The 22,143-nt window shown below is 37.8% G+C and overlaps 1 protein-coding gene across 1 annotated transcript in view; it reads left to right on the forward strand.

The window, feature by feature from the left end:
- B3GNTL1 (UDP-GlcNAc:betaGal beta-1,3-N-acetylglucosaminyltransferase-like 1) overlaps window positions 1-22,143 on the forward strand; it is a 114,759-nt gene that overhangs the window by 62,384 nt on the left and 30,232 nt on the right. The window lies entirely within an intron of this gene.

Raw genomic sequence — 22,143 nt, forward strand, 5'->3', positions numbered from 1 at the left:
TATGAAGTACTGTCTATGCATATTATTTTAAAGCAAAAATGATGAAGAAAATCTGCTATTTGTTTCATAGACTTATGAATATCACTTATGGAAAGTTCTGCTCTTCTTTAGCATTGTATTACTGATGTGTGGGTGGAGCAGTTAAGTGAAGGGTAATCTCAATGTTTGAAGTATTTTCAGATGAAGACTTAAAAGTCATATTTATAAAAAAGAAAAAAGTTTGAACCGACATACATTCTGATTTAAAAAAAAAAAAAAAAAAAAAAAAGAAAACCTCTACATTTCAGTTTCCTGTTTAAAAAGACAGTCTGGCAAAGCCGAAAGAGGGATTTAGCTGGGGAGGAGCATTGCTGGTGATGGTAACTTTTCTAACAGGCTGTTTATACAGTAAAGTACCAGACAAAAAATGGCTGGCAATTGTATATATGTTTCAGAAGAACATAGGGGAATAGGTCTTGTATACCCAGTCTTGTATAGACAGTAAGTGATAATGTTTTTTAATGTCTTTTTAAAATATTGTAGATATTTGGTAGGCAAAGAAAGCCCATTACGTTACAAAAATCTTAGTTGAGCTTCTGCTTAGAGAAGAGATTTTTCTGCAATGCCAGCTGTTTTTCTCTAGCTTCACTTTCATAATCACATTTCTATTAAGTGTTCTAGGGAGATACGAGCATCTCTTTCATAGAGCAAGAGCAGCAGTACAATATACACAGAATCTTCATCATCAGGGCAAATGTCTACTTGCGGTTTTAGCAACAGCAGAATTGAAGGCAGTGTATTAGGTAGTCATTTAATAAAGCTTTTTAACAATGGCGTGTGTTGATATCGGCCCTTTTTCAGATGTAGCAGGGGCAAGTTCAGTTGGCAGTTGTAATGCTTCTGAGTTTACAGTATTCTTGCACTGGGAGCCAAACCTACATGACATTTGTCTCTTGCAAATGTTCAAAGGGACTATCCAGACAAATGTTTTCCCTTTTTTTTCCCTTTAAGTTTGAGCTGATCCTAGCTTGGCGCTAGCTGTAACTCACAAATTTTCCCACAGGTTTCTTTTCTAGTTCTGCTCATCTTTAACTAGCAAACATAAAGAAAACACTTCTAAAGTGACAGATATTAATCGGTAGAAAAGATTGTTGCTGATGCAAAGATGTGTTTTCTTGCAGAACATAAATTCTCCATGTTACCAAATTTTGCTAGAGGTCACCTGTAGTCATTTAGGTCATCCAAATATATTCTCGTAACATTAGCTTTAACCTACTCTATTTCCTACCAGTTCCTAACCCTCATGTGTATTTGATGTAGGAGAATTAAACTGTGCTTTGTTAGGGAATCAGTAGTTAGGTCTGGAGATTCTAGCAATTATTGTCATTTCTCCCTGAAGAAAATAAATTGCATTTCAGCTTTAGTTTTGTTAGGGAGTTTAGAACACTGTATGTTCAATGTGCTGTCCATTACACTAGTGTTCCTTGATTAAAACCAAGTGCATGCTTTTGAGAAACTCCTTGGGGAACTTGTAAGTATTCATAAAAAAAAAAGAAGTATTTCATGCAGTATAAACTTAGTCTCATCTAACAAAACGGATTTTCAGAAAATGGAAGTCGGGGATCAAACTGTTAATGCACTGAAACAATCGTTGCCACCCCGGTCTATGGAATTTTAATTTGCTTGTTTAGAAAGCATAACGGTGGTTATAGAAGCATACATTTAAAAGCACTTTAAAATCACCAGGGCATCTAAGGAATTTGAGACACCTGTAGGCCCTGAATAATACTAATTGATATCTGTGAAGACTTTATGAAATCCACACAAAAGATAGAATTTTGAGTGGCTTAAACCTTTATTTACAATTCAATAGTGACAAGAAGTCGCTGAAGTCTCTCTCCTCCCTCCAGTCTCTCCCCTTTAACCTCTGAATTACTGAACTGGATGGAAATGTATCAATCAATTAATGTTGCTGTAAGCTTCAAAGGCTCTAACAAAAGTTAGAGGTGCACATCTAAGTTTCTTAGAGCTTTTCTAACTTTCTTAGAGCTCTTCAAAAATCAAAAGCAAAGTATATTTATACTTATATCCAGGGTAGTTCCGAGCCCAGTGTTAAGATAAAAAACCAAAAACTGGCTGCAGCAGATGCACTTTTGCACCTGCAAGCACTGGGTATTTTTCAGATCTTTGTGTGTACATATATATATATACATGTGCATCATTTGAGTTACACAACAAAGATGTGGAATATCAGTGGTTTTGTAAGTAGTACTAGGAAAATAAGTATTTGTAACATTCTCATTTGGATAGAACAGCGTGAAAGTTAGAAAAAAAAAAAACCCAACCCCATAAGAGGAAGCTATGCAGTATAGGTGGTGATATGATGATATTAAAGCCCTGACAAGAGAGAAGAATCTCAGTTAGAAGCTTCCATAATAGAAGCTTTAAACATTGACATTGTGTGTGTCATCTCAAATGCTCATTATTGGTAAATGGCCTTTGTCATATTTTTGGCAGTATGCAAAATAATGTATTTTGCTCTTGTGTATGTGCTGCATGCTTAGAGCAGAAGACAAAAACAAGTATGTGGGTGTGCAATTCTTGTTTACTGTCTTTCTACGAGCATTAAATCCTTCTTCTGATTATTTTGTTCAGGCAGCAGAATATCAGAATTACTGGATATGTTTATTCCGCTACAGAAACTTTTGGTTGTTCCAGTAAATTTATTTACTCTTCAATTTTACGTGTTCCAACTGTTGTTTCTGTGATTGTAGCTGTGTAGAATCCAAAGCGAGGTCTTAGGAATCTGGCAGTTGGGCATTCTAATGTCCTTCTTATGTCTCATTCCCGTGAGAAGGAGGATCCCTCTTCGTTCGTGGTCTGTTAAGCATTGCAGTTGTTAACGTGACATCGCTTGACCGGGCTGTTAGCATGAATGCTAGAAAGAATGGCTAGATCGGCTTTCATTGGGCAGTACAGGAAAGTTCTGTATGGGTTTTAAAATAGTAATTAATCTTGTAAGATACTCTTAGTCTTGTTTGACAGTTCATTGTAAATCCTTTAATATAGGGAATTTATCCTTACATCCGATTTCCGGCAAAGCTCTCTTCCTACTGGATTCATACGGTTATCCAACTATCATCACAGCTTGCAGTGCCTCATTCGGGAATCCTGTATTAAAAACAGTAATAACTTCCTGAAAATGCATCACTCTGCTTTATGTGTGAAACTTTTAATTTGAGCTGACTCCTTCAGTTTTGCATTGGGTAAGAGAGTGGGGCCAAACTGCTTTCCAGTCAGTAAACTGTGGCAGAGAAATTGAACAGAATACTCCTTCATTTTTCAGGGTTCCGTGTTTAGGAAATGAAAGAGAAAATGGAGGGTGGATTAAGGCAAGACCCATGGCTCCAGGCAAGAAACTTGAGGACTGACTGTATGTGAATCCCAGGTCGAAGGACTTACCTATCAGAAGATGTGGGAGACTGCCGTAGGTGGTCAAGGGGAGCAGCCGACTTTGATGTGTTAGCAGCGCTATTGTATCTGAGATTGATTTAGGCTCTCTCCCAGGCTCGTGACCAGGGATTCTGTGACAAGTTTAAAAGGTTGTCGGATGAAAATGGATCATGTTTTCAGCTGGTAATGGTTCGTATAGCTGCCTAGATGAACCCAAAATATCTGTGTCTTGGAAAAATAACTGAGCAGATGAGTGCACTGTTCAGTCTCATTGAATCTGCTCTCTGTATTTTGTTTGCCTGAATGTGCCTTGAATGAAGACAAAGAGTGAACTTATGCAGGCTCCCCCTTATTATTTCAAATAGTTTATCCAAATTTTCAGGTGGGTGAAGCTGATTATTTGTTGTTGACAGAAGGACCGCGTAGGGAACTTGTCCTAACAAGCAGTAATTGTGTGATTAGGAGAGTTTAATGAAGAAAAGGAATTCTAATTCGTTCATAGTATTTGGTTTGTTGACAGTTAATGTCATTTTCATTGAATGAAATCTATCAGTGACACTTATATTTTCAAGCTATTTGGAAGTGCTGGTATTCTGAAGCTCTATTGTTTGCATCTAAGACCAAAGTTAGAACCTGCAGAAGTCAGAAAATATTCTTCCAAAAAAGTGGAAAACTAGTTATATTAATCCCTGTTCTGACAGTTACTCAAGGTTTGTTTTTTTTATAGTGGGTTCTGTATTAATACAGGTGTATAAATTCCAGATGTATTAATCTGGAATACTTTGAGAGTGATAAAGATTTATTTGACCATTTTGGTTAGGAGTGGTATTAGGACCAAATACTGTTTTTCTGCCGTAATACTGTGCATTGAGTTCATTGTGGATTTGCGTCCAGACTTACTAGTTGACTTACAGGTGTATGGGACGGGAAATGTCTGTGTGGACATTTTTCTTGTGTGTTATTTTGAAACAAACACCTGAACTGATGTTAAATGTTCCTAAGGGATGAGGAGGTTTTTCTAGTGTGATATAGAGAAACAAACATGTGAAAAAATGCCTCAAAATATTGGGAGCATCTGCTGATAGAAGAGTGTGTACGTAATAGGAGAGTTTCTCCTAAAAAGAGGAGGTATGAGATATTGGCTTTTGGAATGGCTTAACTATTCCTAGTGACTTCTGCAGGGGGGATCGATCTTAGTTGCAGCTCTTCTAATGAAAACAGTGAAGTAGGTGCCAGCAGAAAATGAATCAAGAATACAACTACTAAGGTTAAGTATTCTAGATTTCATAATGAAAAAATAAAAGTTTATTAAAATATGGATGTAACCGATACAGATGTGGTTAGTAGTCCAGTATCTTTACAATTTATAAGTTTGTAACAGTTTGAGGCCGTTCTTCCCATACTAAAAAATAATCTTTGGAGCCAGATAATGAAATTACGGATATTTAATTTTCCTCTTTGCCTCCATATGGGTATGCATTAGATAAAATTAAGTTAATGAGGCTTTTTGGCCTTGGTCAATTTTTTGGTCAGACATATAAACTAACTGTCAAAATTGAGCATTTTCGTTTTGACAGGAAATTATTTTTCTTATAGTGAAACATAATTTATGATACAAATACATGATGAATCAGGCATTGTAATGCAGATGACCCAATGGCCCTGTATGCTTTCTGAAGTTTGGAGTTGAATAATGGTTCATAAAAGTTCTTATTTGAAAATGGGAGGGGAGAAGGGAGAACTGGGGAGAAATTCCCACAGCTCAAGATATTTCTAAAGCTGCCTAACAAAGCAGCTTTAACTCTCTGTCCAAAGCTTTCTCTAAGCAACTTGGTGGGTCTGGTGTAAGTATCAACTTTGAACAAGATTTTCATTTCTAATCTCTTTTCCTGTCTCAATTGTGAATTATGTCGCGAGTTTTCAGATCGTGCTTGCCGCAGTGCGACACGGGGAAGCTGCCAAAGTCTACAGCCTACAGTCCGAACTCTGTATCGGTCACTGAGGGAAGGCGTACGTCTGGCCTGTGTGGAATTGCATTTCAACCATTCATGTCAGTGTTTCATAATAGAAGTCAAATGTTTACCTCATTTCTTGAAGTGATACTCCATTAAAGTATTCGAAGTCTCTTTTTAGGCCCTATTTGTGTATTACAGACTTTTGTCGTAGGATTGGAAGCGTATGGAGATGAATACAAATGCTGCAAACAGAAAGTATAATTTTGGAACATGAGGTATGCGCTTCATCATAGCCTTTTTCTGTCACCAGTGTATTTCTGAAGCATTTATTATAAAATAAAAAAATAAGCACCTGTCTGACAGGCAGCAATACTGCTTGTAAGTGAAAGTATTTACTTACGGGCATCAGATCTCTAGACTTAAAAGTCTTGTGGTGTCAGCTTGGAACAGAATTTCAACAATTCTGTCTTATTCTTGAAGGTGTATTCTTAGAGTCGTGTCCATCTTTATGTTTAGACGGACATTTCTAAACTGTGTCCATTTTCCTGTTGTATGTTTGTTATGTAATAAGGTTATATATGCAGAATAAGGTTATGGTGTGCGTAAGATTATGTAACTCGATGTGCGTTTGGTTTAGTAAGTCAAATGATTTCAAGGACAAAATGGAATTCTCCACTGCAGGAGACTTTTCTTGTGCAGTGTTTAAAAAGATAGAAGGAACTGTACCCTGCTCCTCTGATATGGTCACGTAAAGTAAGTTTTTACAGGGAAACTCTTCAAATAATGAAAATCAATATGCGTCCAAAAAATAAGCAGCTTTTGATGGTTTAAAAGAGACATTTTTTAGTAACTTTGTGAGTCGTGTTTTCTTTAAGGCTGTTGTGACTGTCTGAATTGTACTGGTGGTTATTTCTTCCACTTCATTCGGATTCCTAGCTGAGACTTCATTGACTTAATTCTGCAGTTCATTTAATGACCTGATTTACTTTATCTATAAGTTTGTCTTCTAAAGGAAAAAGAAGTACCCATGTAAACAAGATTGTGGCTCTTGCTTCAGCTGTTATTGCCTGGAAGCTTTTTACAGAGCATATATGATTAAACATGACTTATTAACGTAAGTCATTAACATAACTCATAACATTAACGTTTACTTTCTTAGAAGTGCAAGACAAGAAGCAATAGGGGCCTTTTTCCCCATCAGGATTTACTATCCATCTTTTCTGTGTACCTCTGAAGTCATGTGCAAGTGTCAACTCTTGAAGAGTTGAAAAAAAAGCGTAAGTATTGGAAATGAATTATAAAAACTGTCAGCTTTTCTGTGTGTCTTTTATCAAAGTATTAGATACTGATCGCTGGAAAAGCCTGGTTAATCTGCTGAGTGAGATCAAAAGGAAAAATAAGCTTCAGTTTAATTTAGTGTTGCCTGAGATTTATGGATCCTGTGCTGCTCATTTGGCTCGTGTCTGTTTTTTAACCTGTAATTCTAGAATTTGGCAGGCTATTTTCTCCATAGAGGTCTGCTTGCTGTCTGATGAAACATAATTTGGGCAGCAATAAAGTGGATGGAGAAAGTACAAGTGCGATTTCCCTTTTTTACTTTCTTTTCTATACAAAATATTAAAACAGAAACTCCCAGTAAATGAAGCGTTAAATAAAAAAAGAGATATTTGAAGTCCACCTTAGACTGGGAGAACTCTGAAATGTAGTGTGTGTCCTCTTTGCAGAATTGATGTTCATAGGGTTTTCTTCTCCTTTGGAAAGACTGCTGGCTCAATTACTTGTGGGTGTGTTTTGAGTTTGAGACTCTTGTTACAGAAGATCATCTTCTTGTAGTAAGGGTCTGTGTTTTGGAGCACAACACGCTTCACGCACAGCTGGTCCGTATGAAATAATTGACAGTTCTATAGCCCAATTGTTACATTACTGTTTCCTGGAAGAGACGGATTGGGTTCACCAGCTTAATCCTCAAACATGTGGTCTATATTCAAATATGAATGAGGCGTAACTGTGAACAAGCTTTATGTTTGCTTGGATTTATTTTGGTAGATGCCAAGGACATATTCCATGCAAGTGCATCCCCTGGATTCTCTTCGTGAGTTGCTACTGTGACCCTTTCTATCAGACCAGTATCTCAATTCCTCTTATTAGGCATGTGTTGTGTACTGAGCTAAACCTTAAGCTTCAAGCAGATTCCGTTGACAAAATGGAAAAGACAAAGAAAAACTGTTTGACCGTTTTCCTTACTCATCTGTTGTTTCTGCTTTCTGTGAATCATAAACTTGCAGAGAAAAAGTAAATGTTAATGGCAAGGAATTCACACGATTGAAATTATTTTCTCCATGTTCCGTGTATCATATGAAATCTGCAAAAGAGATTTTTATGATGTATTCTGATACCATCTACAGCTCAGCAAAGAGTGAGAAAATGTATTAAAATTAATTTACAGGTATCTATTTGATCTAGGGTGATTTATGATGGATTTAGGAAGCTCATCAATACAACTGTGTAGATTAAAACCAAATCCACGTTTTAGTCTGTAAACGCAGACATTTATAAAATAAATTGGTGTATCATGTTACTTTTGTTTTTCTTGAAGACTTCATACTTCATGTGAATTAGACTCAACTGTGGTGTTGCGAGATGTGTTGGAACATGTTGAAAGGCATTAGCCTTATGCACAGCATCACCTCTTTTGAGCTGAGTAGATGGGCAGACTTTGGGGTCTTGTGAGTTGTTTCTGTTATGGGATAGGCTGATGAAAGCAGCAGATATTTCTTTTCATAGTCTAGTTTTTTTACCCATGCAAAATCTGATTATTTTTTTTCCCCTGAATAAAGCATAAAGGAAGCACAGGTAAGCAATTTGTTTGCTCACTGTTTCCAGCCTTTGTTCCACTTTTGTCCAGCCTTTCCAGCCACTGTTTCCACTGTTTTTCTACAAGCTTTTGCAGTCCTATCGGCAGGTTTTGGGTCCTGCCCAAGGGTCTTCTGCAGGGTGCTTTTATTGCCTTCACATTCCCTTCCCCTCCATGTCTCTCCTCCTCTCTCCTTGTATTGCTTCAGTTGCCTATTCCGCGCTGAGACATGAAGAGAGTTTGGTTTTGCTGCATCCAGGTGAAATGCGGTAATTGTCATCTTAAGGGGGATTTCAGCAGTCTGCACCTGAGCAGCGTCTGGGCATTTTTAGCGTGGAATGTCTGCTTAGGAGGCTGACAGCGTATCTAGCAGCCGAGCTGCATTTTAATCTTCCTTTATCTTTGAATCTCTCTTTCATAATTCTACTTCTGATTATTTTTCTTTTTTTCCCAGAGGACAGTGATGTTTTACCTTTTCAAACACAAAAAGAAAAATTTATATGCTGTTTCCTAGTGACGCTCTTTGATCAGATTGTGTTAACAATTTCTTTTTTTATTTTGAGACCAAGAGAGAAATGCCCAAGGGTGACATAAATCATCTATGAGTTCCAAGAGCCTTTCTTTTAAGTCAAGAATTTTCTCCTTACAGGATTGAAACTTGTAATCTGTCATCAGACCTTGAGTTACTTATTTGAGATTATAGCACCACATTATGTCATTTGCTGAATTTAGGGGAAGCTATTTACTCTTCTTAACTGAGGGCTAAATATGTAGCCAAGCTTTAATTCTTAGATAAACATTTTAAAACCTCATGGTTTTGTTCACTGATATAAACTACTAACAAAATAACATCAAATACTTGCAAAATTCAGAAGCACAGCGTCTTAAGGAGATTGCTTGATTTTACTGACGGAATGCACAAGCTATTTTTTAAAAAGCTTTTGTAAAGTACAAATCAAGGTATATTGGGTCTGGCTGGGGGGCAATTAACTTTCCCCACAGCAGCCCGTGTGGTGCTGTGCTTTGTATTTGTAGCTGGAAGGGTATTGGTAACGCAGCACTGTTTTGGCTATTGCTGAGCATCAAGGCTGTCTCGGGGAGTTTGGGAGGGGACACAGCCAGGACAGCTCACCAAAGGGGTATTCCTATGGTGTGACATCCTGCTCAGCAATAAAAGCTGAAGAAAGGAAGGGATAGAGGAGTGGGGCACTTGTTATTAAGGCATTTGTCTTCCAAAGCAGCCACTATGTGTACCGAGGCCCCACTTCCCAGGAAGCAGCTGGACATTGCCTGCTGATGGGAAGTAGAGAATAAATACATATATATGTGTGTGTATATATATATTTTACCCCCTTTGCCTCCGTGCCCAGCCTTTTTTTATTTGGTTGTTTTTTCCTCTTCATTAAACTGCCTTTCTCTCAACGCACAATATTTTCATCGTGCAGCCACTATGTGTACCGAGGCCCCACTTCCCAGGAAGCAGCTGGACATTGCCTGCTGATGGGAAGTAGAGAATAAATACATATATATGTGTGTGTATATATATATTTTACCCCCTTTGCCTCCGTGCCCAGCCTTTTTTTATTTGGTTGTTTTTTCCTCTTCATTAAACTGCCTTTCTCTCAACGCACAATATTTTCATCGTATTTTCTGCCCCTGTGCTGCTGAGGAGGGGGAGCGAGAGAGCGGCGGGGTGGGCACGTGGCAGCCAGCCGAGGTCAGCCCTCCGCACAGGGGCTGGGCTGCCTTGGAGGTACGGGGCACAGGCCGATGTGGTCCGGGGCAATTGATCTTGTTTATGAAAAGCAACAACAATGGCACAGTAATATGCTGGAAAAAGCTCGTAGTTTGCTCCGACTGTTGAAAATGAATTATGGTGCGGACCCACATAGTGGTGTATAATGCATTTCTGTATTGCTGCAATTACTGTAAAGCTGCAGGGTTCATTTGCAGTCCAAGGGCTCATTTAAGAGCAGTACAACCTCGCCTGGGCTGGCTGAAACTGGGTTTGAAACTGCACACTCAGGGAGAACTTCAGATGTAACGCATAAAAGTTCTTAGTTTTCTCTTGCATTAGAAAAAGCCTTGCTTTCGTGGTTTTGTCAAGGGAATGGTTTACTTCAATTAAATGGAAATATTTAGAACATAAAGGACATTCCTGCCAAGATTATAATTTTTAATATAGGATTTTGGATTTTAACTTCTGTTGCTATTTTAAATACTGACGTTTAAAATCATTGTTGGATTTGCAAAGCAGCCACAATGATAAGGATATCTTCTGATTGCAGCTGACTAGTGAGAAATTATGTTGAATCGGAGAATACCAATTACTTACTTTATTGTTCTTAGTAAGTTAAGAAAAGAAATTATGTCTGGAACAATTTAGAAGCACAAGACTATTGTAACAACAGGTGATAAGACTGTGAAAATTAGTGAAACACTAAGATGCTGTCAAAATTCTGCATGGTTTGGTTTTAAACAAAAAGAACATTGACCCAGATCTTTTTTCATTAAACGCATGGAATATGCTTAAAAAGCAAACCTTTGTATCAAGGTTCATCACTGTAAAAACTTCATTTGAGATTCTAAAAGTTGCCACCCTGTGAAAATAACATCTGTTTAAACACAGCTATCCGAGAGGAACAGTTTTCTATGTACCCCTTTTTCTTTCATAGTACTTGGTAAACAGCTACTGAAGCAGAGTAATTTGCAATTTCTATAAAGTGTCGTCATTAGGAAATGCATGTTTTTTAGGAAGAAAGCATGGTGGTTTTTAACTTCAATAAGTTGATTTGAATCACTAATAGCTATCCTTGTAATCTTCCGTGTAGCTCAAAAGATAAACTAACCTCTCAAAGTACATATCTTTTTATTTTTAATAAAAAATTGTTAACTAATTCCATAGCATTGTAGTTTCTACTAGTGTACTTCTGCCAAAAATACTTAAGTCGTAAATACATTTTTCTTTGAGCTACAATAAACATTTTGTTATCAAAAGATATAATCAGCTTTCTAAGATTTCGCAAAAAAGAGGATGGCGTTTGAACCATTTGTCATCGCATTGATCTTAAAAGTTTCCATTTATTTATTTATTTATTTCAATGCATGTGAAGAGGTGATAGGTCTCGTGGTACAGCAGAGATGAGATAATCCAGGTCCGATAGCTGTTGTACAGCATACGCATTATGTTATTTCGAACTGTTTGACTGTTAGACTGAAAAATATTTAAACAGTATGCAAGGACCAGAACAGCTGTGACGGCATAGGAAGTTTCCAGTTTTCTCCTTTTTTCTTTTATTCTTTTTCACTTTTCTTGAAGACCTCGTTCTTTTCCTGTCCTTTGCCTTCAAAGGACAGCTTGTTTATTTGGTGTTCCCTAAATTAAAACTGGAAGACACACCCTTCCTTCATTTAGTGAAAGTTTCAAGCGTAAGGAGGAGTACTTGAATTTCAGTGTGACGTGAAAGGTAAACTGCTGTCTGCTGCCGTCCCACGGGCAATCCCACTGCGGGCTGGTGGTGAGAGCGGGCACTGCACGGGGACGGTGGGATGGGGTGGGTGGCCAGCAGGGCCCACTGGAATTAGCAGGGCGACCGCTAAGGGAAGGGATGTGCAGGAATTTAGCTGGACTGATAGCTTGGAAGTTGGAAACTTTACAACTTGGAAATTGAGAGTTAGTCCAGCCTGTCATGAAAATACCAAAAGTAATATGATAAGGCTCAGTAAAACTTGTCCAGTCATCTTCTGGTGATGATAAAATCGGAGTGTCTGTTGTTTTGCTCTCTGTGTGTGAAAATGGGAATTTCTTTAATTGCACCTGTGCTTTAAAATATTTATACTTTTCTTAAAAACTTTCAGGTACGCTCTTGATGTCCAAATGAGCTGGTGTTGGACAGGCCATTTCAGAAGGCCTCATAAATCGGCACAAATGCTGTCTGTTGTGGGTATGTTGACACATTCGATGGTGATGAGTTTTATCCTGGGTCAAAGTAGTGGTGAATTAATTTTGCTGACTCATCACTGCGACTGGAAGCCGTGTGTCCAGGCTTGGCATGGCACTGCGCCTGAACTAACATACCTCCTCCCTCTGAGAGAGCTTATGTTGGCCTGCGAAGGATCTTGGAGATAGGTCTGAAATGTATTATGGATCAGAAAGTATAAACATTACATGCAGTTATGCACTGGATGCAGTAATTCTGCTGAAGTCAACGAAGGTAGTCTGTATTTTCACTGATCTAAGTGGAAACAGAAACATCTTCCATTTCACTTAAAACACTGTACAGTCGCTTTGTGTCATTTTTTAACTTTACATTTTGCAGATACTGTATATAAACCTGGTTTATGTCTTTTCTAAGTGGCAGTCGGTATAAACAGAGTATCGTTGTATAGGATGAAACATGTGAGAAGTTCCCCTTGGAAGCGAAGGGAAGAGGTTATTAGAAACAACCTAATTCAAATTAAAGTGCTTGAAGTATCACACTTGCTTCAGTGCTAAAAACTTGGCACACCTGGTGCAGGGAAGCAGCTAAAGCATGTGTATGGATTAAAGTGAGCATACTTCCCTCGTTTCCTCTTGTACTTCTATTTAAAGGGAGGTTTTTCTCAGCCTAGAGGGTATTTTCTTTCCTCGGCCTCCGTGGCAGTCATACAGTACAAATAGCAGCAATAACATATTCTCTACTTCTTCTTAGAATCAAGTTTTTTCACATTTCAGTGAAGTTGGAAAATAAATTGAAATTTTAACTGAACAGGACGTCCTTTCATGTTCCTTGAGCTTTAAAGAGCTGATGTCTTCTCTTCATTTCATTAGCAAGCTGGAAGACTTGCCAGTCAGTATTTTTTTGCGTAGTTAGAAATGGTGTTGCTGAGTTCAAAGGTTCGAGTGCAGAGAACTGCTGTTGGCGTTCCCTCTTTCTTCTTTGGCTGGTACCTCGGTGACCAGTTACTGCACTAACACGCGCTGTGTTTCGTAGGTCCGGCATCGCTGTCATTTTTCACAGGGTGTTGGTTGAGGTATGCCAGAGTAACAAGTCCTGAAGGTATTATACCTCATTAGTTTTATGGTCTTTTGGCAGTATTTGGAGGGTTTTTTGAAGGGGAAGAACATGTTTATGATCATGAAACTGGGTGCGTGGCTAAAATGCTTCAGCTGTTTGCGGAGGATCACAACTTGCAGTTCTCTCACTGAATTCAAGTTAGACAAGAAGACTTGTTGCTAGTAGAGATGATGTGAGTAACCTTTGCGACATAAATGTAGCTTTTATAGATGAATTGGCGTATTTTTCAGGTTCTGTTTTCTCTTTTAAAAGCTGCCTTTTTCTCCTCCTAATCTTCAAAGAATTTTGCTGGGGCAGAATAACACATGTGCATGTGTGAAAAATTGCTGTTCATAAGTGTCTCAACCTAGCTAAATATTTAAACATATGTAGCTTGACTGTGTATATGCTACTAAAGCAATGGTTTCCTGAATCAGGATTTAACAGATTATTCCTGAGGTTAGGGTGATTTTGGAACTTAGACTCTGTTACTGCAATTTGTGGGTCCTTCTGGTTCTATCATTTATTTTTACACTGGGTTTCCCTGTGAAGTGGTGCAGTTCTGAAAAGGGCAGAGATCCCCACTTCCAAAAAGAGGTTATAGTGCTTATGTTGGATATTATTAAACCAAACAAGGGGGTCTAATTCCCAGGGTGTTGGGTTTGCCGAGTTTCTAATGCAATACAGGGAAGGATGTAGGTGTTTCGGGATTCAGAACAGCCAGAATGGCCTGTGCTGGCCAAGAGGAACTCTAGCTGAGTTTGTTCAGGGATACTGCAGGGCAGAGGTGCCTTAATTCTAGAAACCTCCTTTTTAGGGATCTTGCACAGGGATGTGGAGTTTCAGGTTGTCCTGGTTGCGGCAGGGATGGGGTTAATCTCCCCCGGAGCCGGCAGGGGGCAGGTATTCCATCCCACGTGAGCCATCCCGGGCTATAAGAGGCGCTGCCGGGGCGAGGAGAGGAGTCGCCACTCGGGGGTGGGCTGCGGCGGTGCGGGTCCGGTCGGTGCGCTTCGCGGCGGTACTGTAATCGCGTTTTTGTCTTTTCCTTTTGCTGTTCTGTTAAATTGCACTCTTTTAACCCACGAGTTTGGCCCTGTCGTTTTCTTTTTCCACGACTGTGGGAGTTGTGCGAGCGGCTGCGGGGTTCTGTGGTGCTGCCTGAGGCCAAACCACGACACAGGTTTAGAAATAATATATGTTGTTAATTAGAAGCTTAATATCTCACAGGTTTCAGTGGATGTCTAGAGTCAAAACAGTAGTGAGAAGCCACAATGTTTTAAAGGCAACAAATAAAAATAGTAAATACTTTATCAGAAATAGGAATAAGTATTTTTGATACATTGATTGTGCTTAATACAAAGCTAAGTTAGATAAAGTCATATTGGGAAATCTGATTAATGCTCTTAGTCTTTTTAATTTTTTGTTATCCTGGCATTGTACCTGAGCTTCAAAGTTACGGTCATTTGTCCCCGTGGGTTGTTTGCTGCAGTGAAACTCCTGATTTGCTCACTTTGTAACACTGAACGCTTCATCTATGCTGGCTGAGCTATTTGCTGTTCCCTATAGGAGTGTCCAATCTGGTGTCTTCCCTTACTATGGAAAAGGTTGGACCGATCTTCATGATAATGTGCATGAATGATTATTAGAAAAAAACGTAGAGAAAGCTCTGCTGAAAGTTCCTTTTGGATTGCTGTGGTTTATCTTATTTTATTTTTCACAAGTAGCACGTGCAAAGTTCTTTATATCAATTTCATGGTGTTTTAGGAAAACTATCAAACATTTTACCAAAATTTTATAATGTAATGACAGGGAAACTAGAACTATTACGTATTTTTTAAACACAATATTTTTACAGTACATTGTTATTGTGCTTTTGTGTTTTACACTACTTTTTTCAGAATTTGTAATGCAGAGATTTGAAACCTTATTTAAATCTTAATCTTTTTTAACAGGATGTGTGTGATGAAAAAGGTGGTTATGTCGAGTGACCCATGAAACTTTCGAAGATATAAATCACAAGAGCTGCTTCGTAGATCCTTCCCAGCTGGTGCTATAACTGTATTTGGTTTCTGCATAGCCAAAAGTGCTTTTCTGTTTTCAAATTTTAAGTTACATTAAGTATAATTCTAGCATCTCCTTCCTCCACGGATTTTCAGCTTTTTGACAGCTGAAAAATCATCATTTTCTTTTCTGATTCAGTTGGCTTCATTTAGATAATTATTAATATTTATAAGCAAGACCCTTTTTGCTGCTATGTTTCTATGATGCCTTTACTATTTACTTATGATACATGCTGAGTGTCAGATAGTACGTTTACTGTTCTTTTAGGTGTAAATATTTCTGCAGGACAGGATAAGAAAAAGGTATTAAAAAGCAATGTAAAAAATCTTTGTATGTGTAGTAGAATTGTCTTCCTCTTAATTCTTTGAACATTTTAGCGATGGTTTGCTTCTCAGATTCACGCAGCATACTGAAGCAGTTTTTTAGATATGATTTCTTATTACAGAAATTCATGTAATCAATTTGATGATAATTATAATAGTCTGATTATAGGAGTGTACAGATACATCAGGCTTATGCAGATGTTCACCCATTTAAAGGTGCTTATCTGAACTAGTGAATTTAGAAGCCTTGTTCTCTAGGAGCTCCCTTGTATTCATTAGAGATGGCAATAGAGATAATAAACCAGTTGAGTTGCCCCATGGCAGAAATTCTCTGCGGTAGAGAGGACCCATATTGCCTGGGCTGCTTGCTTACACATCTCTGACTTAGGATGAACCTGGGCCCTAATCCTTGCTCTTTATTGTTGATTTGTATTGTTCTAATTGGAGCATAGGTGCCCTGAAGCTAATTCATACCAGCCTCCACTTCGAAGATCTTAAGCTATTTATTGCCTTCTTTCTTGTAATTGAATTCTTGAGACTTTGAAACTATTTTAACATGCTGCGTAGATTGGATGACTGGCTGTCTGAATAGTAACTAATTCAAACCAGTGAGAGGGAATGCCAAGTTCAGACAGAACTTAACGTAGGAATAAGGGTCAGGAGCCATGCATGCATAGAGCCCCATTTCAGAGATACGATATGACCTTCAAACTACCCATGCTATGAGAGTTTTGGTTATAGAGTAATCAGACACAAATAAAAGGAAATGTTGGTCAGATTGTTGGCTGGGAGGCAGTGAAAGAACCTACAAAATCAAATCCCACATATAAACCCATCAACAAGTTATTAGGGAGGCTGAAACAAGAGAATGCAGATAGGAGGGAAAAGCTTTGTAGTGCTCTCAGCTCTGTTTTTTCTCAGACTTTTACAAATTGATGGGCACTTAATTTTTATTTCTGTGTTTTCTCAGGATTGGTTGAGGTCTTTCCAGTTTTGTCTTCTGCACTGTTGAAAAACAAACTGTTGTAACAGATCACTGGGTTTTGACATGTATTAGGGCCCTTTCATTATCAAAAGTGTGTGTGTGTGTAAGAACTTTTGCTGAGGTACTGGATTGTTTTTTTTCCCTCAGTTGCTATACATCATTCTGAGAAAGTGTATTGTGGGGTAAAAGATTTGAAACAGTGTGCAGAAGGTTAGTATTAGACCATTTATATAAAACAACGTTTTGAGAGGAGTTTCTTTTTTCCCCCCTCTGTGAAATATGTTGCGTTACTGTTTCTTGCACTAGCTGTGAAATGTATTTTTCTAAAATAATTAAATAACTGATTTTTTGTTTTCTATCTTTTCTTTGTTCTCCCATTAACAATTTTTAAGTGATACAGAATGCAAATCAAACACTCTCGGGGCACTGGAATGCATTTGGTACTTTGATACCCCCCAAAGACTTGTGATATGATGGAAGACATGAGGGAGAGATTTAGGGTAAAGTTTGCTTTGATTTCCTAAAGAAAACATTCTACTATTGCAGTTGCTAATCAAATAATCAGAATCTGTAGTCTAAGGTCTGACCTAATTTTTCTCTTTTTGCCTACTCTAAATGTTAAAAGCCTATAGGGGGAAAAAAGCTCACAAAAGAAATACCATTTGTATTGAAATAAATACAGCAAGTTTGCATGAATATTTAATATTTCTCCTGTGGATCTTTTGCATGTACATTAGCACACAGCTGAACTTTTCAAATTCAAAAGTAATCTCCTTACTTACTATTCTATACTTGTTTAGAAGTTTCATTTAACTGAGGTTCATATGTCCCCCCGCTTCCAGGTTGCCTACAACTTTTTTAACATGAACGTTCATTTGAAAAGGAGAATCAGTGAGTATTAGTAGGTAGGCATGTTACATTTTTGTATAAAAATAAACACTTGAAAATATTTCATGTTTCTCAAAATACCTGCATTTTAAAATCTGCTGAAGTTGAGATTTTTTGAGGAGGTTTATTCACCTATCAATTGAACATTAATTTTAGAAGGTGGTATGTGGAAAAGTTCTATGTGTTGCTTTTTATATGGATTTGTTTTCCTGTTGACTACAAACAACTGACTGCTTTCTGATTGTGGCCATAGCATCATCCACTTTAAAAGGCAAGATAGTCTTTTTTTTTTTTTTTTTTTTCTTTTTTTGCTGCACACCATGTAGGGAGATGAAATTGGAGGGAAAGTCATCAGGAAGATGGGTAGGAAAGGAAAAGATTAAAATACTCATCCAACAGCAGCATATACTTCCCCAGAGCTGGCACTCCTTCCTATTGAAGCAGGAGATGTTTCTCGGAGGTAACAGTGTGAATCCAAAGAAAGGATTTTCCAGAGCATTGCAGGGCTAGCCTGATTGTCTTCAGGCTGTATATGTTGTTATCTATTAAATATTATTATAATTATTAAACATAGCTGATATTTTCATAGATGGAAAATGAGTAATACTTATTATTACAAATAATCTTCTGAACACTACAGGTTTTGTAACTCTTTGTAATACGAAGTAGAATTGTCCTATCATTGAAAAAAGGACATTTATGTTGTCTTTTGTTTTTCATAGATCTTTGAGATGAGAATTGCTGTCTAAATATATATTTTATTGTAGTAACTTCAAATATTTCAGTTATGTTACCTTCATTTGGGTGCTGTCTCAAAATCTAAAAGATCTATTCAGTCTTCATGTTGCAAAAATACTGAATGACATGTCCAAAAGTCAAATGGAAAGATGATTTTTAAGACTTATTACATGAGCGTTGGTCAGTGTTGCTTCTTAGCAGACTTCTTGTTTGTTCTAATCACAATTTAGTATCTGCTAATATGACTTTAAGCAGATTGTTTTCTTTCTTTTGTGGTAAAAGCTCAGCGTAAACAGCAAGCCAAGTAGACAACCTCTTGGTACAGAATGCTTCATTTTACTGGATGGAGCAATTCTTCCATTGTAAATACTTGACTCTTTAAATACTGGAAAGTCTCCAAGAATTAGAGACTTGTTAAGGCAAGGATGTTACAAAGACCACTTTTAGCAGCTTACAGACAAGAAAAAAAGATGTAAGACATGCTAAAATCATACAGGCTATTCCCTTTGCATGCATCTATTCTTTTGGTTTCAGCAGTAGGTTAATTCATCGTCATTAGTAGATAAAAGCTTTGAAAAAAGACTAGAATGGTGCTTGCTATTGGGTTTTACTAGGAGCATTCAACTACGAAAAAGAGATATTCAGCAGTATAGTCAGCTTTCAATTATCCAGCACAATGAGGCTGGCATGGGCTAGCTCCCAGAAAGCAAAAACACAGCTAATTCAATACATATGTATTAGACTATAAACCCAAAGTTAAATATATTTACCTTTAGAAAATTTGTAAACAGATTTCCTTTCAGCAGCAGATTTTTTTTTTTTTTTTTTTTTAAAGAAGGTAGGTAGAGTGCAGCCTGATATAAGCAGTCTTTACCTGCATTTCATTCTTTGTGACACTGTAGTAGCCAGAGATGTCTGGTGGAGGTGATGCCGTGTTAATACACACGCTCTTACTCATTTCAGGTGGTGCTTTCACATCCAACAGTGCAGAGACTTGACATTAAAATTTTATATTACATAGGGAATGCTATTTGTATAGAATGTTACGGTTTTAGTATAACACTCAATAGCTATAAAGAGGACTATCATGTTTTTCTTAAATGAATGGCTGGTGAAAAGCACTAGGAATGTAATAAACTGTGAGGAACAAGGGATCTCGATACAGCAGTTCAAACAAATTTAACTTTTTTCTCTCAGCTCTACTGCTCTCCCAGCTGTCCTCCCATTGCTGTTGTCTGCTTACATCGTGAGAACTGAATGTCTTGGGATGTTGGGAAGTGGGTAGCAGAGATTTGTATGAGAGATTCATGCATTGTGTCCCTCAAGGTTTAGGTATCCTTTACAGAGTATTGAACTATGCCATAAGTGTTTTAGTGAACTTTTTTTCTTTTTAATCTGCATTAAAAAATAAAACAAAAAGCAAACATCAGTTTTTAGTGTAATAACATTCATGCCTTGGTTAACCTTCTGGGCTTTCAGGGAAACAGCCTATGTTTGAAAGTGAACACTTTCAAGTGTTATTATTTAGCCTATATAATGGGGATTCTAATAACTTTGAATGCAGAATCTTTTTTTTTTTTAAATATATATATTTAATTATATTCCTGGCACTCCATAAATCATGTAATACTTTGTTACATAGGTATTGTAAACTATACTGTTGACTGGCTGCACCTTTCAATAGGCTTAAGACTTTTTACATAGATTTCAAAAAAGTTAACTGTGGATCATATAGTCACTGTGTAGGTAAGAGCATCAAACAAATGATTATTACTACAGCTTGTACACAGATTTGATCGTTGTACTGTATTTGTGTGAAAGATTGACCAGAGAGAGATCACTTAACTTTTATAACCCTCTCTTTTTTTTTTTTTAATAGTATCCGAATTTGAACCTCAGTAAAGTTTTGGAATGTTGGAAGGGATTGTACTCAGAGGTGTAAGAGAACATCTCTACAGTGCAGTGCTTCTACTTTCCACCTATATATCTAAAAGGGAATGATCTGTATTATCTAGTTAGTTGCTACAGAAAATAAACAGTATAGGTCCCTTCAAACAGTGGGAGGAAACACTAGGTAGAAAAACAAATAGAGCAACTGCGAAAGTGTCGCCCTACAGCCGCTCTCACTGGTTCCATTCTTGCAGAGTCTGCGTTTCCTGCAAACTGTGAAACATTTCAGCCTCTGTTAAGGCTTCAAATCCTGAGGAAATCATGGGGAACCATAGGTCATAATTTTTCCAGGGCTGGGACTGGAATACCTTCTCAGAGCTGCTGAAACCTCTCTGCTTTCACTGGCATTAGCAATTCTGAGGGCTCTTGAATTCTTTTTGATTAATTTTGTTGCTAAGTAGAGTTTGGGATTGGGAAGGTTTTGAAGTGATGCTGGGTTTTGGTCAAGCCTGCACCAGAATTACTATGTATATATCAACCTTTCAGTATGGAGAGTCATGGCATGTTTTATTTCTGAAATGTGCTTTTTGCTGTGCCAGATCCTGGCTTCTTTAGAGCAGGGATTTGCAGCTAATGTCGAAGTATGCAATGATTAGGTGATACAGGCAATTATTTATATAGGCATATGAAAAATAAACCAGTTCAGTACAATATAAGCTAACTGAATGTAATCCATACCAGACTGGGTGTTGAGGTTCCTTAAAGCTTAATAAAGTTTGTTGTAATTCTTTGTTTGTTTAAAAAAAAAAAATTAAAAAAAATTACCTTATTTGCCTAATGCTTTTTTGAAGCAGGATAAGGAGTGTGTTCTTCTCTCCCCTACCTTCCATACCTCTTCTGTCACACTAATACGCTCCCCCGATTCTGAATGTAAACCTGGTAATCTTTAGTAGTGAGGTCCTGGTACATTCACTGCTGAATTAATGCACTAGTATCTTAACGCATAATTTTTTTCTAAGTCAGGAGTGGTGTCCTTTAGCCTCTAGTTTGCCTACAGCTCACAAAGTCATTGTGGCCCTCTGTCATTTAGTTTGTTTTCTTTTGTTTTCTTTTTCACCTTCTAACGTGTTAATGTATGACCCTGGCAATTGGAAATCATTGTTTATCATAACATAGGAGATTTTTTCTAATCCCTGATCTGTGCGGATATAATTTTCGTAAATGTTATAGCGTAAGTAGAATTAAATGAGTAGTGCATTGTAGGGAATTAGCTTGTTACATTGGAAAGCAGTCTGGGCCCTTGATTAAATATGTTGCTTTTGTGAACTGCCTGGTTTCCTCTCTCTATTCTGCATGACATAATGTGATAAGGTTGTTTCACCATCTGCATGTGTTCTTTTGGCACATTGCTGTTAGATTTTGATTTGCTGGTTCAGGAAATAGAACTTTCCTTGAAGAGTTACTATAAACACATGAATGCCTTTCTCAGTATTGGAACTTAAATGTCGTATCGAATGCTGACATGATCTGAAGTGAGCATCAGTGGGGGCCAGAATTACATGTGCTGTTGACAGCTTTGAAACACAACAAATGAAAGTCACTTTATCAACTCTTTATATTCTTTAGATTTATTTTTAGATAATCTCTGTAGTAGTTGAATGTAATTCAATAGCCAGTTAGCAAGAACGAACCAGAGTAAATCAGTTTCAATTACTTGCTACTTGATCCTTAGAATAAAAACAGATGATGTCGTGGTTTGGCCTCAGCCAGCAACAAAGAACCCCGCAGCCGCTCGCACAACTCCCACAGTCGTGGAAAAAGAAAATGACAGGGCCAAACTCGTGGGTTAAAAGAGTGCAATTTAACAGAACAGCAAACGGAAAAGACAAAAACGCGATTACAGTACCGCCGCGAAGCGCACCGACCGGACCCGCACCGCCGCAGCCCACCCCCGAGTGGCGACTCCTCTCCTCGCCCC

This window comes from Charadrius vociferus, unplaced genomic scaffold, assembly GCF_000708025.1.
Source record: "Charadrius vociferus isolate BGI_N301 unplaced genomic scaffold, ASM70802v2 scaffold532, whole genome shotgun sequence".
Lineage (NCBI taxonomy): Eukaryota > Metazoa > Chordata > Aves > Charadriiformes > Charadriidae > Charadrius > Charadrius vociferus.